Raw genomic sequence first — 19,161 nt, forward strand, 5'->3', positions numbered from 1 at the left:
TCATAACCTTATACAGTTACCTGTGTGGGTGTGGGTGTAGTGAGAACATTTAGGATCATATGAGTGAATAAATACATGGATGGATATATCCCAGGATCTGTTCTGGGTCTTAAAAGACTAAGCACACCTAAGGTGAACTCTCTTACTTTGACAAAGGCTATGTAAATAACTGGTGTATATGATTTAAACTATTTTTATATACCAGTAAGTATCTGTGTTAATAATAATCAGAACATTTTGTTCTGGTGGCTAAATGGTATTTCCAGTAGAGAACTGACCAGCCTTTGGTGAAGTACCTCTAATTAATCTAATTGATTAATTAAATCCATGCTTGAGCGATATTTTTCAACCAGAGCCTCTTAATTGTTTATCAATGAGTGTGATTCACATTCAACTTTATCTCTGAACTTCTTCTTGAGCTCTTTAAAGATAGCCAAAGAGAAGGGGGAAAATGGTTTAGAAACACTTGGCCTCATATTGAATGGACTTGAGCCAGTGAGTAGAATGGAAACTGGCGAGTCACTGCACTTGTTAAAATAGAGTACAGATAATCTTGGCTTTTTGTTTCTTTTTTTGTTCCTTTTTATCATGGAACCTACTATGTTCAGTCATATGCTCATTCATATATAATTATCAAAGACCTCTTAATCTTTCTAGCTATTCCTGGAACTCTCTTATGTGTGTTTGCCCTGCCTCTTGTTTTTCATCTCATGCACTCTCTTTCACTCTTACAGAGGCACCTGGGTGTCTCAGTTGATTGAGTAACTGACTCTTGATTTGAACTCAGGTCATGATCCCAGGATTGTGGGCTTGAACCCTGTTGGGCTCTGTGCTAACTGTAGAGCCTGCTTGAGATTCTCTCTCCTTCTCTCTAACAACAAACAAACAAACAAAAAAGCCTTTCCATATTTTCATGATGTATTTTTCAAATTAGCAATTTATATTTTTGAAATTAAAAACAACAAACAACAGATAAATAGTATATCATGTTAGAACTATTGCATTTAAACACACCAGTGGAATGCAGTTACTAACATTCTCTTTGCAACTGGAAATCATAGTTATTATGCATATGAATATGCTTAATATATTAGTATAAGAAATAATTTCGTTGCTTAAAAATAGCCCTTTGTAGACTTTGGCTCTTTGAACAAAACATAGCACATGGTCCCCTCAGCATCCAGTTTGTGAATCACAGCACCACACGGCCTTGTTTGGAGAATCAGGTATAAATTATTTTCTAATTGAATAGACTTATCAGGATTGTCAGTGATTTAAATCCAGTGCTTTTTATTTTGAAATGGACAACTTGTTAGGACATCTATGAATCACTGTGTTTGCTTTAATTGGTAAAAAAAAAAATCATCTAGGTTGGTTCTTAAAACACATGTTGTGAAAGCATGTATTAGCATAACTGAACGTCTAGCACTGTGTGAAGAGTTGTTGCTGATACTCAAGAAATACTTTCTGTGTCTTTATGGAGATTATAATCCAGTTGGGAAAAAAAGAGGAATACCTGGGAAAATTAGAAATCAGTTCCAAAAATGTGTATCACCTTCTGGTTTACATTTCAGAAGTCATAGTTCCAGTCTTAAACCATGGTCCAGGCCCAGAAATTCTGCTGACAATAGAATTTTCCTTCCACGCTCTGACATTCTATCACTGACATCCCAACACCGAACAAATAACCTCCTCTCCTTCAAATGTTCGTTAAAAATTTGCTTTCCCATCAATCATAATAGCAGGTTTTTTCAGGTGATTAGACATTTGAGTTTGCTTTAATTCTTAGTCCTTTGTGAATATGGTTGACATTTCCTATGCGGGGGGTGGGGGGGGGGAAGGATTCTCTCATATCCATCTTGTGGCCTCAGCTATCTCTCCTGTGTTGATGGCACCCAAATTCATACCCCACTGCATTCAGTCACATGTTCTGAGTTACTGTAAGAAGGCATTTAGTACATGGCTTGGCACATGTTAAGTACTGTAAAGTTTTTGGCTCTTAACTATCATCATCATCATCATCACTATTAACACTATTATTATTGTTATATCCCCAGTAGGTTGCCTCAGAGCAAAGCAAATGCACATAATCAAATCTTTTCATCCTCTTGTGTAATGTTTTAATGTATATAGTAGCTTTAACTCTAACATTTATCAGTCTCCTTTCCCTGTTCTCATTGAATCACTATTGTTTACAACCTCTGTCAAATCTCTTGCATCTTTTTTCCTCTCCTTGGATACCATATTTGTCTTGGTTTGAATACTCATTTCATTTTGCTTGGATTTTTCTGTAGACTCTTATTTTTTACTGTCTCCTATACTTGATTTTATATAAGGTAACTGGATAATTTCTTAAAGCATAGTTCCATTTATATTATTTCTATTTTCAGAAACTTTGAACAGTGCTCTGTTGCCTATTGAATAAAGTTCACAGCCCTTAACCTGATACTGAAGTCCTTAATATTCTGCTTCCAGATGATGTTCCTAGCCTTGTCACCCACCATTTCCTCCTATAGTGCAACTAATTTGAATAGTATTTAGTGTTCATTCATTGCAAGTGTGTAGTGAAAGCTTCCTGTAGAGCAGGTTTCATTTTGAGTGTCCTAACACAATGTGAATAAAACAGACCTGGTCACTGCTCTACAACACATATCACCTTGCTCATTCCTCCACCTCTGAGATACTTCCGTTCTCATTAATCCACATTTTGTTGATCTGATATAAATCAGATAATGGGCCCTCTTACTTGTAAAGCATTCTGGTCATTTTGACCAAAGCTCTCTTTTTATTCTCAATTTTGTATATACTTAATATATTTTCGTTGTACTCCACATTTTCACTCGGTCTGCCTTCTGGTTAGGGAATATCTAGAGATTACCTGAACTCTAAATAAGCACTGTTGAAGCTTTGAATAGTCTTTCTAAATCTGGAGGCTACTTTCTTCAACCATATGTGCCTTTCACAATTTTCCAACCCTCATATGGAACCTGCTACTACTAAGTTTACTGTAACAGAACTTGTATTGTCAGGTTAAGTGTAGAAATGCTGCTAAACTGGAGGCAACAGCAGACACACTCTAGTATAAGTGGATATTCCATATCTTCATATTTTTCTATGAGTTTAAAATTTTCCCCTCAAACTTCTTCAAATAGAAGACTGCAAAAGAAGTGTAAAAAGGTGAAGATTAGCAACTGCCAAAAAGTTTAAGCCAAGAAAAGTATATTGTTTGAAATATCCATATAACTGAAAGGAAAGTAGATTTTAGCTTGAATTCTCTGTGTAATAGATTCTAATGTCCACCTGATGGAATATATGCAGACACAGCTTATGTTGCAACCCTATCTTAACCACTCATCCTTTTTTATATAGTTTCAGCATTACAAGTATACTTTTTCTTTATTTTCTCTCATATTACCACATAGTTACCAATTTGCTGAAGAAGTAGTTTCAGAAGAATCCTGATTTGCAGAGCCCAGGTTTTCTTAGCTCAAGGTTGTATATGCTCTGAAGTAAAAATGAACTTCTTTTCAGTGATTGAACTCAGTGGTGCTGAATTTACAGTTCAGGGAATTTTAATAGCCATTTCTTGATGGGCATAGACCACCTCCTTCTGATGAAGTGTATGTATAAGTAGGTAAGGAGGAGAGAAGTCATGCTTCATCTGCTGTCCAAAGTGACTTAAAACAAAAAACAAAGAAGCTATTGGGTATTGCTGTTAGAAAATTCTGTCTGTAAATATTCTTTTTAAAATATTATAGAGAATTCACTGGAGTGAAGTATTCCAATAGTGTTTTCTTGTTAACAAAAGTTAATAAGATGAATTGATTATAATGGCCAATTATAATAATTTAAAATTGGCCATGGATTCCTTTTTCAACATGGGCTGTCTGTCAAGGACATATCCTGTCAAGCATATGCTGTCCATCAGCATATCCATAGTGCTTAAGTATTCATGCTCTGAAGACAGTGGATTTGAATGCAGTCCTCAAGATTCCCTACTTGTCTGGCCTTTATCTACACCTTAACTTCCTTTGTAGTAAAATAAGATAACAGTTCTACTAATTTCACAGTAAGTATTCTATAAATTTTAGCTCATGTTATTTATTAAGGAGGCATTAGCATGCAGAAGGAAATTATATCTTTCAACATTCCTTCTAAACTTTATATATGTCTGCTCACTCAATGCATCTTTTTTTTTTTTAATCAAAACATGTAACATAACGTTATCTATTAATCTGAGAGCAGTGTTTAAATATACATACTAGTGCTTCTTTCCCCAGGTCATTGGTGAATAATAATGGCCATCCAACAATTAGAAAATATGATTAAGTATCTGATGTGAGGTTTGATTTTAAATGTCAGTCACTTTTTTTTATGTGCCTTTAACAGATGTTATATTTTAGAGTGGTTTTAGGGAAATAACAAAAATTAAGTACAAAGTACGTGGGATTCCCATAAACACCTCTCCCCACGTGTACATAGCCTCCCTCACAAACAGCACTTGTAATGAAAGCTTAATTGAGGGTTTCTTGCTTTTGTATAATCTATCCTCTATTTCTTTGTTTTTGTGTTTTTTAATCTAAATTGATAAATGTTTCATATATGTTTTAGTTAAAATTATAAAATTATAGTGTTAAATTTGAGGAATAGATTCAAGAGTATTTGTACTTCGGTATAGTTAGAGATACTCATCCAGTCTAAAGAAAATCTGAATCATTAAATTTTTTTAAATTTCTGTGTCTGTTGATGATACTCTGTTTATCACAGCATCTCTGTGAACATAACTGAAAACCTACGATCAGATGACAAAGTATCCATATCTATAATCTATGGGTTCTGGGATAAATTAGAATACGAAATGTGGCTGATTATAAAACAGCTTTCATTTTTCACAAAGAAGCAGATCAGCAGTTCTCGTAGAACGTATTTGATTAAAGGGAAAGTGCAATACAAATGAGAAAAGAAAAATACAGGCTATGCAAATATATTGACAGATTAGCACTCACAGAAATTCTCCACTAACCAGGGCATGTCTTCTGTCCCACTAGGCATTCCTTCACAGGACAAGCTCTTGACTCTTAGACCATCAGTGATCTCTGCAGCTTTAGTGAAATCAAAAGAGCTAAAACTTAAACCTAGCCATTCCCTCTCATTTTGAAAACACAGTTCAAGAGTGTCTGTGTGTCTCAGTCAGTTACCTGTCTGATTTCGGCTCAGGCCATGATCTCATGGTTCGTGAGTTTGAGCCCTGCATTGGGCTCTGTGCTGACAGCTCAGAACCTGGAACCTGCTTCAGATTCTGTGTCTCTGTCTCTCTCTGCCCCTCCTTCTCACATTCTGTCTTTCACTCTCTCCCCCAAATAAATAAACATTAAGGGTGGGGGTGGGGGGGAAGAAAACACAGTTCAACCTCTGGTTTTCAGTTCTGTCACAAATGCCACCTACCTTTTTCCGTGGGGGTCATACTTCTCTGACTATTAAGTCCTGCTGCTCTTCCTCTACCTCCTGCCCTTGACTTTTGTCCAGTGACTTAGACTCTCATTAGCCTAAGTCTTAGTGCTCATGCTTTGTGAACTTCAACCCCTCATGAAATTTGGCCTGAATCTGTCAGTGGATATAAAGGTGGATTTCACATTTAGAACCAGCACAACCATTGGTTACAAACATTTTCCAGAGTGAGGCTTTTTCAAAAGAATGTTTGAGAATTCCCAAGTAGAGTTCTTTAATTGTTTTTCTTTCCCTTTTATGGTTTTGGCAGGGGAACTATGTGATTTAAGTATATGTGTACTTAAATCCATGTATGTATATACTTAAATCCATATATATCTGTCTGTCTGTCTGTCTATCTATCTATCTATCTATAGCACTGTCCCAGAAAAGAAAAGGACCAATTATTTTCACACAGAACATTTACATGTAAGTGTGCATGCACATGCACATGTGCACACACACCTACAATACAATGTGTAATTGTGTGATCATTATAGTGAATAAACAGGACTTTAGGGTGAATCCGGAAAGCAAACTTACTTTCTGTCCACTCCATTATTTCTTTAAATCTCTTCAATCAGCCATTTTTCTTCTGTACTTTGGATTTTCATTTAGCTGACTTTTCCAATTATTCATAGATCCCCCTCAAAATTTCCTGGTTACCTTGAGATAGAAATTCTCATTTTGGTCACTGTGGGATCTAGCCCGGTGTAAACATCAGTGCTGCAGATTTTTCCCAAATGAAAGCTTCTAGTCTCTACCAACCTGTTCTACTTCAGGCCTGAAGCCCATGGCAGGTTGAGAAGGGCATATTTTTTCCTTAACTGTCCCAGTGAGCCCTTTCACCCTCTTAACCTGCTGATGAATCAGAGTTGGAAGGAATTGGGAGGAGAAAGAGGTGAAAAGCAGAGAACGTCTTACTGCTTGGCATTTGTGTGACGAGGTGCAAGTTTATTCTGGCTGTTGCACAGGTTTAAAGCTCTCTCCTGTGGTCATTTTCATGGGTTACATGCATATTTCCCTGCTGGGATCTCTGAACTCAGCTCCTCCTACTAAGACCTTGTCTGGTGCCTGCTTATGGCTGTACTGCAGCTTCTGCAGCAGAAGATTCATCTCCAGCTTCGTTCTGCTGAGAAGGTCTCACTTGTGCAGAATCTCTTTTGGGCAGAATTTCTTTTAACTGTACAAACTAGTGTGTCTATGTAGGTTCGACGTTTAGGCACTGGGGGGATAGACTTTAAGTGTACCCAGGAAGAGTATGGTTTCCCCTTGTTTCCCTTCCAGAGGCCACTGTAGTTAGTCTCCTGCTTGCCAACTGTTCTTTAAGTATATGGCAGCACTTGCCAGTGTGATATTAGCTCTAGGGGCCACATATCATCTACTCTCTATCAGGTCTTATTGAAACCCTTTTATTAAACAAGAATGAGAAGAAAGCAATCCTGACAGCTTTTCCAAAGAAATACTCTAATTTCCAACTCATATTCCTCTCCTCTTTTATGTATCTTCAAATTTGAGATAAGTCTGTAAAACAGGTTGCCAACAAAGTCTTCAAGCCCTCTATGGGCAATATAGCACCTTACTTTGGGTTGTAGGGAATGATATGCTGCTGTTGTCTTGGGGCTTCAGTGGAAAAATGAGACAGAAAGTGTCTCATTGAAACATCCTGTTACAATGGTGTCATTCACTTCCTTTACTGTCTCATTTTTTCTACTCCATCTGTTAATTTCTAAGAGAATCTTTGACTTTGCTCATGATTTTTTCATTTTCTTATTACTATTTATAGCATGTATAAATTTATATATTTTGAAGTCACATTATTTAATACAAATGAGTTTATGATCATCATATGTAGTTGGTATATTTTAACTTTTAAAAACATCAGGAAAAAATATTTAAGGCTCTTGACACTTTTAAGTTTTTTCCCCTTAATGATTTTTTTCCAGCTCTATTGAGGTATGATGACAAATGAAAATAATGTATATATTTAAGGTATATACTGCAGTGTTTTGATGTAAGAATACCTTATGTAATAATTACCATAATCAAGATTATTAACAAAGCCATCATCTCACATAGTTACGTGTGTGTGTGATGAGAACACTTAAGATCAAGTTTATAGCACATTATTATTAACTAAACTCACCACCTGTACATTAGATCTCTAAGAACTTAGTCATTTTATAAAAAGTTTATACCCTTAGGCCAACCTTTCCGTATTTCTCCAACCGCCAAGGTGCAAACACCATTCTACTCTTGTTTTTCTAAGTTTGACTTTTTTAGATTCCACATGTTAGTATATCATGCAGTACTTGTCTTTCTGTGTCTGGGTTATTTAATTTAGCATGATGTCTTCCAAGTTCATGCATATTGTTGCAGATGCCAGGATTTCTTTCTTTAGGCTGAATAATATTCCCACACACACATTCCAATACACACATATATGTATATACAGTTGACTTTGAACAACACGGGAGTTAGGGGCACTGGCCTTTGTGCAGTTAAAATTTCACATATAACTTTTGACTTCTCAAAAATTTAACCACTAGGGGCGCCTGGGTGGCTCAGTCAGTTGAGTGTCTGACTTTGGCTCAGGTCATGATCTCGCGGTCTATGAGTTTGAGCCCGGCGTCGGGCTCTGTGCTGACAGCTCAGAGCCTGGAGCCTGCTTCGGATTCTGTGTCTCCCTCTTTCTCTGCCCCTCCCCTGCTCATGCTCTATCTCTCTGTCAAAAATAAATAAAACATTAAAAAAAAATTAAAAACAAAATTTAACCACTAAACCATACTGTTGACTGGAAGGAAGCCTTACCAATAACATAAACAGTCTATTAACACATATTTTGTAAATGTGTTATATACTGTATTCTTATGATTAAATAAATTAGAGAAAAGAAAATACTAAGAAAATCATAAGGAAGAGAAAATACATTTACAGTGCTGTATTGTATATATCAAAAAAAAAATCTGCATATAAGGGACATATCCAGTTCAAACCCATCTTGTTCAAGGGTCAACTGCTTGTATGTACACACACATATATTTATATACATATATATGTATAACATTTATATATGTATACAATTATATACAATTATATGTAGTATAATATACATAAGTGTAAAAGTTGTTTATCCATTATATATAAAGATAACAGATTCTTTATCATTAATTCATTCATGGACATTTAGATTGTTTCCATATCTTAGCTATTGTGAATAATGCTGCACTGAACATAGGAAGTTAGATATCTCTTTGAGATACTGATGTCATTTCCTTTGGATACATGCATCCAGAAGTACAATTGCTAGATCCACTCCTAATTTTAATTTTTTGAGGCACCTCCATACTGTTTTCCATAGCAGCTACACCAATTTACAGTCCCACCAATAGTGTACAGAAGTTACCATTTTTCCACATTTTCACCAACACTTAATTCATATCTTTTTGATAACATTCATTCTGTTACCTCACTGTGGTTTTGTATTTCCCTTATGATTGGTGATATTGAGCAACTTTTCATATCTGTTTTCCACTTTTTAACTGGGTTATTGGTGGGTGTGTGTGTTTTTTTTTTCTGTTGAGTTGTATGACTTCCTTATATATTTTAGATGTTAACTCCTCATCAGATAGATGGTTTGCAGATATTTTCTCTCATTCTATAGGATGCCTTTTCATTTTGTTTATTCTTTCCTTTGCTGTGAGGAAGCTTTTTAGTTTCTACTTGTTTATTTTTGCTTCTGTTGCCTGTGATTTTTGTGCCATTTCCAAAACATCATTGCCAAGAACAATGTATAGAAGCTTTCCCCCTATGTTTTCTTCTAAGACTTTCTCAGTTTCAGGTTTTTCCTTAAGTTTGCAATCTATTTTAAGTTGATGTTTGTGTTTGGTATAAGGTAAAGTTTCAGTTTTCTTTTTACATGTGGAAATGTAGTTTTCTCAACACCATTTACTGAGGAGACTATCCTTTTCCCATTATGTATGTTTGGTATCTTGGTTGGAGATTAATTGAACTTAATGCATATGCATGAACTTATTTCTGGCTCTTCCATAGTATTCCACTGGTCTATGAGTCTGGTTTTATGTCTGTACCATATTCTTTTGATTGCTAGAACTTTATAATTCAGCTTGAAATCTGAAAGTGTCATGCCTCCAGATTTGTTGTTTATATCTTACATGTAGACTGTTCTTTTATATATATTTAATATATCATCACCACCATCATTATCATCAAAGCAATAGAAGCAACAACAAAGAAATACAATGGACAGAAACTTTTTCAATTATTACTTTCTCAATTCCAAGTAAAAATGCTATGTTCCCTTCTCTTTTGGCCATACTTATTTTATCCCATTAAAGAAAGAAAGTTAATTGTCATCAAAAGGAACATTAAAACAGTTATACAAAGCCTAATGAAATCATGTGATGTCTAAAAGAAAGCATTAATCCTCTTACGTAAACTTTTTCAGTCATTCTCTCCATTTTTGGAAGTGTCACCAAATCACATGGTGGTGTATTTGAAAGAGGTCTCAACAACCTGGTGGTAAAAATAGACCTCTCTTCGTCTTTCCCCTCATAACTTTTAAGTGTCTTCAAACTGGAATGGAGTATGAAAAAATAGAAAGATAGCAAGATACGAAAAGAATATACTTTTCTTGCTTTATGTAATTGTGGTAGTAATAATAATGTGGCACCCTAATAGAGACTGTGCATGTTAAGTAGAAAAAGTTTTAACTTTTATACTAGGATATCTGTTGTTGTTTTACAAAAATAAAATATTTTTTCTTTGTCTTTGCATGGTTATCCTCATGACCATTGATATTATATGTACTCATTTTCTCTCTATTTCAAGTATCCTATGATTATAAGTGGTAGTCATGTACCTACATGTTATAATTTTTGAACATAATCACATGCCATTACTTTGTTGTCTCAGTAAATGTATCTTTTAAAAATTTTTTTAACGTTTATTCATTTTTTTTGAGAGACAGAGAAAGGACGTCAGCAGAGAAGAGGCAGATAGAGGGAGACACAGACTCTGAAGCAGGCTCCAGGTCTGAGCTGTCAGCACAGAGCCTGATGTAGGGCTCGAACCCCTGAACTGAGAGATCATGACCTGAACCAAAGTCAGAGGCTCAACTGACTGGGCCAGCATGTGCCCCTGTATCTTATCTTTTTACTTAAACCCCAAGGGTTTAAGGGATACACCTTATCTTGTATGATACTTGTCCTATACAAATTTGGAGGGAAAAAAATGAATGAATCATTCTTTCATGAAACTATTATGGAACAAAAATAAGTTGCTTACTGAAAACAACATTAGCTTGGAGTTACTTCACTGGAATTCAGCCTCTAAATAGTGCTGTTTGATTCACTTCAGTTAGCTTTATAGGTTGAGGAAAAATCACCTATTTCTCTCTGCTTTTATTTACAAATTAAAAAATGTTTTAATGTTTGTTTATTTCTGAGACAGAGAGAAACAGAGCATGAGTGGGGAAGGGGGAGAAAGAGAGGGAGACACAGAATCCCAGGCAGGATCCAGGCTCTGAGCTGACAGCACAGAGCCCAATGTGGAGCTTGACCCCACAAATCATGAGATCATGACCTGAGCAGAAGTCAGATGCTTAACCAACTGAGCCACCCAGGAGCTCCTCTTTACTCATTTTAAAATGAGGTCATTTGGTCAGGCTATCTCTAAACTTTCTTTATTGTAAATATTATATTACTTTTGAAAACCAGTCTGTTTCATAGAGAAAAAGAGTAGCTCAAAATCCACATCTGCCCAAAAACAAAAAAGGGACTAAGTTAAATCGTCACTTGAAGTCTTATTCATATAAAGCTCTAACAAATCTTTCTCCTTTTTGATATTTGAGTGTGTTTTCCACATGTCTGAATTTACTGTGTACATATTAGATTATAAAACGATTCATCCCTAGGACAATTCAGTGCCTTAGGATATTTTCTTGATAACCTGCTTATTGAAATTTGACTCTTAATAACATGTGTCAAGAAAATACTTACATAATATGATTTTTAAACTCCAAATAATATTAGATGACAACAGAAGTCATCAGAACCACATTTTGACCAACTTTAAGAAATAGTCTTAAATCACCTTTAGACATGAGTCCTTATAGCTTAGCTACCAAAATAATAAGCACTTTATCAAATCTCTATTTTCATAATAGGCAATCTTCTAAGAATTATTGGTCTCTAACAACATTCTCAAAGAGCTACCAGGCAAGGCTATTAAAATGCAAACTACGGCAAATGTACTCAGAATATAAAACAAACACCAATTGTCACAGTTCATTTACATCCATTTGCACAATGCATTTATTTTATTTTACAAATAACTGATAGATAGGTTAGTGGAAATAATACTCAACCTCTCATGATTGAAGAAAAGGGAAGTGTAACTTCATTCTCAGAAGAAAATATTTTCCAGAGTTTTTATATCTGATATTATTGTGCTATCATAAGACCTATAATTTTATTTTGCATCTTTATCTGACATTTATCTGGGGTTTATTCAAAGATTCTTTGAAAAACTGCTTATATATTTGGATCTTTAAATACATTTAAATTACATTTGAAGTGATATTTGTGGACGTGCTTCTTGCTTCAGATAGAGTTGGGGTCAGGGAAGGTGTTCCTGATGGGATGACAAGGAAACAGGAACTCAAATGGAGTGAAGGGTTATCCATATGGATATGTGAGAGAACATTGTTGACCTTGGCATGATAAAAAGGTATGAAAAGACTCTGAACTGGGTCTGCCCTAGGTGAATTCAAGTAATGCACAGAACAACATAGCAAGGGCAGAGGAGCAAAGGAGAAATTTGGAGGGGGAGCCAGAGGCCGCATTTTTAAAGTTTTGGAGTCACCAAGAGCAGTGAGAGGCCACAGGAGAGCTTTAAGCAAAGGAGTGACATAGTGTGTATTAGTCTTGAACATGCCCCTCTTGCTGCTAATGGGGATCGAGGAAAGGAAAGAGAAATATTGGGCTCAGGGACCCATGAAACATATTTGTGTTGGTTTAGGTCTTCTGAGAAGCAACTGCCAAACAGGACTGGGTGTTACAAGATACATCTAGATCCCTGGGAAGGATATAGGGACAGGAAGCAGAAGGAGGCAAGCAGAGCCTTCAGACAGCGGTTGCTAACAACCATGGACCTGAAAGGAGAGGGGTGATCAGATCACAGCATGGTTCTGAGAAGGTGTTGGTCAGACCAATGGGAGTCCTTACTAGAAGTTGTCCTGTAAACAAATCTATGTCAGGCAGGGATGACCCTGTGCTAGTCCCCCCCTCCCCTGCTACTGAAGCAATCACTAGAAGAGCCTGAGGAGGCATGGCTTTGCAGACAGAAAAATGTGGCAGCTGGAGGCTGTCAGTCGTGATGCTCCTTGAGGGGTGTCCAATCAGGACACCTCTGTGGCCACCACAGTGTGGGTGCTTTGGAGTAGGAGGTGGTGGTGGAGATGGTGAAATTTGGTTGGAGTTCCAATATACTTTGAAAAAGAAATAACATTATTTACTAACAGGATGTGAGGTATGAGAAATTTTTGGCTTGAGATCCTGGATGAATTGTTATGACACTTCCTAAAGTGGAAGATATTTGGAACAAATGGGTTCCAAAGTCAGGGAAGGACCAGGGGTGTGGGGAAAGCGAACTGTTTTGGACATGTTAAATCTGAGATGACCATTCAACATGTAAGTGGATATGTTATAAAAGGCAGTCAGATACATTTCACTGGGCAAATACTGAACTGCGGGTATTTAACAGTCATCTAGATGGTGAGTACAGTTGGAGAAGAGAAAATGGTCATCCATGAACCCTGGGTTCTTGACAACATCTAGAAATTGGAATAAGAAAAAGGATCTAGCCAGACAGTAGAAATAGCCAGATGAGAGTAATAAGTGGCATATATAAAAAGTGAGGGTCTGAGTCAGAGATGAAGCCACATAGAGGAAAGAAGGGGACAGATTAGAGAAATATCTATGTAGGGTTATCAAGTAAAGTACTTTAAGACAGAGGGAATGGTCTGTCGTTTCAAGTACTGATGAGAGGTTAAAAGGGTGATGACCTCAAATGAATCATTGGATTTAGCAGTATGGAGGTCAGTGGTAACAGTGTCAAAGTGGCTTCAGTGGAATGCAGGATGGGAGCCTTACTGGCAGGAATATGAGAGAGAATGAGAAGGAAATGGAGACAGTGAGAATGGAAACATTTTGAGGAAATCTGCAATAACAGGGAACAGGAAATGGGAAGTTGTGACTGTTTTGTCAAGGGAGAGGTTTAGGATGGGTGATATTATAGCATGTGTAGATACTTACAGGAATGATCTAACAGAGTAAAATGTGTGTTCCAGCACAGAAAGGGAAGGACTGCATGAGCTAAATTCTTGAATAAATGAAGAGAATAGGATCCAGAACATGAGTGAGACAAATTTGGCCATAACAACAAAGGTAGTTCATCTATTTTGAGCAGAGTATACTCAAAGTGTCTGGCTCCCAGACACTCTGAATATTTAATAGATATGCCCTCCCCCCCAAAAAAAATCCCCCAGGTGTAGCATAGAAAGAAAAACTTATTTAGAAAGTCAGAGACATTTACTAAAAGACACAGTACACATACATTTACCCACATCCCACATGCACACACACACAGAAAGGTAAGAGAGGGAAGAGAGGTGTAGTAACATACAGGATCTAGTTTCCTACCTGGAAGATGAGGAGAGAAAGAGAGATGATTAATCATAATGATAATGTAAAAACTTAAAAAGATGTTTCTTGCACATTCTCCTTTTATACTCTAGAGATTAATTACCACAAAATACAGCCCCTGTCTCTTCACATTTCCTCCCACTGGCACCCATTTGCCAAATGACTCATTTCCAAGGTGTTCCACTCTACTTCCTTTCTTTTCAGAAACATACTTTTCAGGGAATGAGGGCTCAATTGTCCTTATCCAATCTTCTTAACCACTTCTATGCTTTGTAAGATGGCCCATCTTGAATTCTTGTTCAGTGAATGCTAAAAAAACAAACAAGGTAGTGAACAAACACATCATCTTATATCTTTTGTATATCCTTCCCTAAGCATTCAGGGAAAAAACAGTACTTATTTTTTCATCATAATGGAGGGTTGCATTGTCAGTGCAATGAAATCTGTCTTGTTCTTCTGCCCTGCATTTCCTGATGTCACTACCTGAATCCCCTAAATCTGATGAAAGAAGAAAGACTGAAGTCAGAGAGACTTGCATAGAGCGTTGGATTTTATTGTTTGACATGAAAGATTCTGAAATTCTTGTCTGTATGCAGCTGTCTTAGGTGAGTGCCTTAGCCTGCAGGGCAGACGCCTGCTTTTAGGAGTTACCAGGGAGGAAATCTACTCCAGCACCTGCTCATAGGCTCAGAGAATCCTTTAAGGTCTCAGGTTTCCTTTCTAGTTCCACTCTGCTCTCTCTGTAAGTTCACTATGATTCTGGATTGTCTTGGTTTGCATTATTGGCTTTCCCTTTTCATTTTGCCCTGCTCTGGGTTTTCTATTTGTGACACCTTGGAATTGTCTGAGCCCTAGTGCCAAGTCTTAAATCTTAATTTCTTTGTATGTCCAGCATTGCGAATGCATGGGGTGGTTCTGGGGCAGTGTTCCTCTGGAACTACAGATTCCAGGTTGACAGTCATGGATGGGGTCGGTGATGCTGCACTTGCTTCTTTCAACAGCAAACAGGATTGATCCAGGTGCATGCATCTGAAAAAGGTAATGGTTTATGCAATGTAATCCTTTGTGGACAATCCTTACAAATACCTTTTATTATTGTGTTATTAAGTTACTACAAATGGCCATTTCCCACTATAAAATGTTTTGTTTTGCTTGATCTTCTAAAGTACTTTGACCACTGGTTATGTACAAGGATTTTGGCTATTCTATTTTCAAACAACAGTGGTCTTTGGGGTCTAACTATCAATTTAATGGCGCCAATGACCATCAAAACAAAGAAAATTACACAGTAAGTCTGTCTGTCTTTCTTAAAGGGAATCATTTGCATTGCATTGTGGCACTGAGCATGGACTTTTTCCCAGTATTTCTGTAACCATCATTCACACAGAAGGGTGAACCAAGAATGCAAAGGGAATTTTATTTTCAATGTCTTTGTTTTTAGTAGGGAAACACTTTTCATAGCACCACTTTTATTATTTGAACATTTATAGTACAGAGTGAACCAAGTAGAAAATCATAGCTTTCTAGAAAGAGAAAGAAAGCGTAAGCCTCATGATGGTGGTGAATGATATGCACACTGAAAAAGAGTACACATTACAAGTACACAGGACAGGAATTTTTTTTTTGTTTTACTGTACTTTGGATTTACATGAAGCTTTTATTTGGTTTATTTCAAAGTGGTTTAAAATAGTGCTTTTATAGAACAAAGGAAAGGTAGCTTGAACGGGAAATATGTTCATAAAAAGTAAAGAGAATGTCACTTGGTTCAACTGGATATTTTAAGGGGAAAGTTACATGGCTAAATTGTACCAGTGGAAGTTTGGTATAAGATTCCATTACCTGAGATGGATGTACATTTTTAGAGCACTAAATTATGTGGTAGAAAAAAGAAAGAATTATACCAAATGGAATGGATGCTATATTGTTGTCATTAGTTATTGGGTGCCTTTTAACCTAGAAAGCAACTCAACTTAATTAAAAATTACTTCTTAACAATGTGTTAGAGACTATAACTTTGAGGTTTGAATAGGCAGAATGAAGCTTTTTAACTTAGTTCTCTTGATAACTGTGTAATTGTCATATGATTTCCTAAAATTAAAGTCCTTCCATAGTAATTTGAATTTTCTTGATTCTTACTGTAGTTGATGCCTTGGTTGTTTGCCATGTATCTATTTCTCTCTGTATGTATGTTTGTATGTCCATCTATCCACCCACCCACCCACTCACTCATCCAGTACATCCAGAAGGGTAGTTGTTACTTTAAAGTTACTGAAGCCAGTAAAAAGCTAACTTCTATCAATTCATTAAGTTTCTTTTCTTTCCACTTTAAAATGTTTACGTACTGCAAACATCTATTTACTCTATTTACCTACCTTAGAGTATGAGATGCTGATATTCCATTTCAAAAGCAATTCTTCCATCAATGACATCCAATCTCTCCCCTTCAACCACCTTAGCAACTTTATGTAATTAATTCTCTCTTCCCTCTTTCACACCTCAGATTTTTCCCCCTCAGCTGGCGCCTGTCTTTGTCATTAAGCATGTTCAGGACTTCAGATCCTAAAGTTGTTCCAGGCATCTTTTTTTTTTTTTCCCATCTCACCACACACTTCTGGAGAAAGCAATCAGTGCTGCCTCCACTGTTCCCCAGCTAGTGCCAGAGGAGCCACGTGTGGTCTGGCTTGCACAAACCTGCTCTTCTGAAACCAGTGGCATGTGTTCTATCCTCAGCCTAGATTGCTGGTTTAGAACGTGGCCTCTGGAGCCTGAACTGCAGTCCTGGCTCCAACACATATAATCTAGGTTTACTTGGGCAATTTATTTACTCTTTCTTCCTGCTTCTGTATCTTCAACTGTAAAATGGGAATGCTAATTTTATAAGTGTAAAGAGCATACTCCTGGAATAGATACCAGTATATAAGGGACATTTTCCCTTTCCTTTCCTTTCCTTTCCTTTCCTTTCCTTTCCTTTCCTTTCCTTTCCTTTCCTTTCCTTTTAATTCAATTTTATTTTATTCATTCATCTATTATTATCATCCATTCATTTTTTTTAAATGTTCATTTTTTTTTTTTTGAGAAAAGGCACACATGAGTGAGTGCAATGGGGGAAGGGCAGAGAGAGAGAAAGAGAAAGTCCCAAGCAGGCTCCACAAACTGAACCATGAGATTATGACCTGAGCCAAAATCAGAGTTGGATGCTCAGTCAAGCTACCCAGGCGCCCATGTCATCCATTCTTCATTGCAGCTGCTCTTTTAGCTTCTGTAATACCACACTGTCCTGTGTTTCCCTTGCTTCTCTTGTTACTCCCCTTTCTCTATCATAGGCTTCTTATCCTAAACTTGTTGCTTTTTTAATGGTGCATTAAGGGTCTGTCTGCCTTTCTTCATTTACCTATGACTACAGCTACACAAGTGACATCCATGCATGATTCCTGAATCATAGTGGTCAGCAGGACCTCAATCCTGTGACCTAGTCTAGTACTTCCAGTTGCCTTCTGCACCTTTCTTCCTGAATATTTGAATCAGCAGTATTGTACGTGACTTTGATTTCATCCTTTCTTCCAAGACTTCTAGTATCTTTGTTAGCACTTGTGTTTCTATTAAAAAAAGAGTCTTGGGGTGCCTGGGTGGCTCATTTCGTTGAGGGTCCAACATGAGCTCAGGTCATGATCTCGTGGCTCATGGGTTCGAGCCCCACGTTGGGCTCTGTGCTGACAGCTCAGAGCCTGGGGTCTGCTTCAGATTTTGTGTTTCAGTCTTTCTATGCCCTTCCCCTACTTGTGCTTTGTCTCTCTCTCTCAAAAATAAATAAACATTAAAAAATTTTTTTTAAGTCTTTAAAATATCTTAGAATTATTTTACCTAAAACATAACAAATTATTATTTTTTAAACAATTTGTAACAAGCACGCTTATAATCTTAAAAGCATAATGCCAATTCAAAATCATATGGGTATCATGTTACAAGTATAGATCTTGCCTAAGATTAATAAAACCTGAATCTTTGGAAGTTTGGAAATCTACATTTTGTCAATTATTTCAAGGATTTCTTAATCCACACTAAAAAGGAAGAATCATAATTCTAGGTAACAGGATAATTCTGATATCTGTATTCTATAATTCTGTATATCTGTATATAATTGTGAATAAATAATTTGGTTTTATGGTTTAAAATTAAATATACAAACAAAAAATAAAGAGGAAAATAAAAGCTTCTTGTTTGTGTATGATGGGAGATTCAAAGATTTCTACTCTCAAGGGTGAAAATACATACACATATATTATGCATATTAAATAACTTGGGCTGGAGGTAGAAGAAAACCTGGTAATTATTTTCTAAATATAAAGTTAATTCATATTTAAAATTTCAAATTAATTTGCATTGTAGAGTGGAACATTTTAAAACTCAGTAAATGAGTGCTATTGAAATTTTGGTTAAAACTAAAGAACGCGAACACTTATCTTAGGTGGAGTTTCATTGTCATGACCAAATCAACTGACCCAGGACCTGTGCACATATTTTAGGTAATTTTAATTACTTGTATCTGGGGGGATGATTCTACTGAATCTTTCACAGTTTCATAAGTCAAGTGAGCAGAAGCTCTGGCAACTTTTGTTCTAGACTGTCTTTTCAAGGGTATTTGTATAGTCAACAGCCTTTGAACTTAGATACAATATCTCTCTCTGGGTTAGAGGGCAAGTTTGCTTGCTGTCAAAGAAAATTAAGAAAATGTCTCTTTTCAGGAAATATTTTGAGCACATTTGCTTGCAGTCTATTATAGATATTGGGGTTTCCTAAGCATGGTGTTCTTCAGCTATGAAGGAAATCCACTGCATGTGCAATGTCCTCATGGTCCACTCCACATTACTCCCATTGGTGTGAACCTGAACTTTATGCTGCATGCTGAATTAGAAAGTCCTTTAAGGTCTTATGGTTTGTTTCCCTCTCT

The 19,161-nt window shown here is 36.5% G+C and overlaps 1 long non-coding RNA gene across 7 annotated transcripts in view; it reads left to right on the plus strand.

Annotated features, from left to right (window-relative positions):
* LOC109498742 overlaps window positions 1-19,161 on the plus strand; it is a 133,890-nt gene that overhangs the window by 36,600 nt on the left and 78,129 nt on the right. Inside the window, exon 1 of one of the 7 annotated variants that reach the window (XR_006596314.1) lies at window positions 18,413-18,736. The exons of 5 other annotated variants lie outside the window; for them this stretch is intronic. This is a non-coding gene — a long non-coding RNA (uncharacterized LOC109498742). Of the gene's footprint in view, window positions 1-18,412; window positions 18,737-19,161 lie in introns of those variants that run through there. One more of the 7 variants, XR_006596317.1, reaches the window with a different exon arrangement.

The sequence above is a fragment of the Felis catus genome, chromosome B1 (assembly GCF_018350175.1).
Source record: "Felis catus isolate Fca126 chromosome B1, F.catus_Fca126_mat1.0, whole genome shotgun sequence".
In the NCBI taxonomy this organism is placed as follows: domain Eukaryota; kingdom Metazoa; phylum Chordata; class Mammalia; order Carnivora; family Felidae; genus Felis; species Felis catus.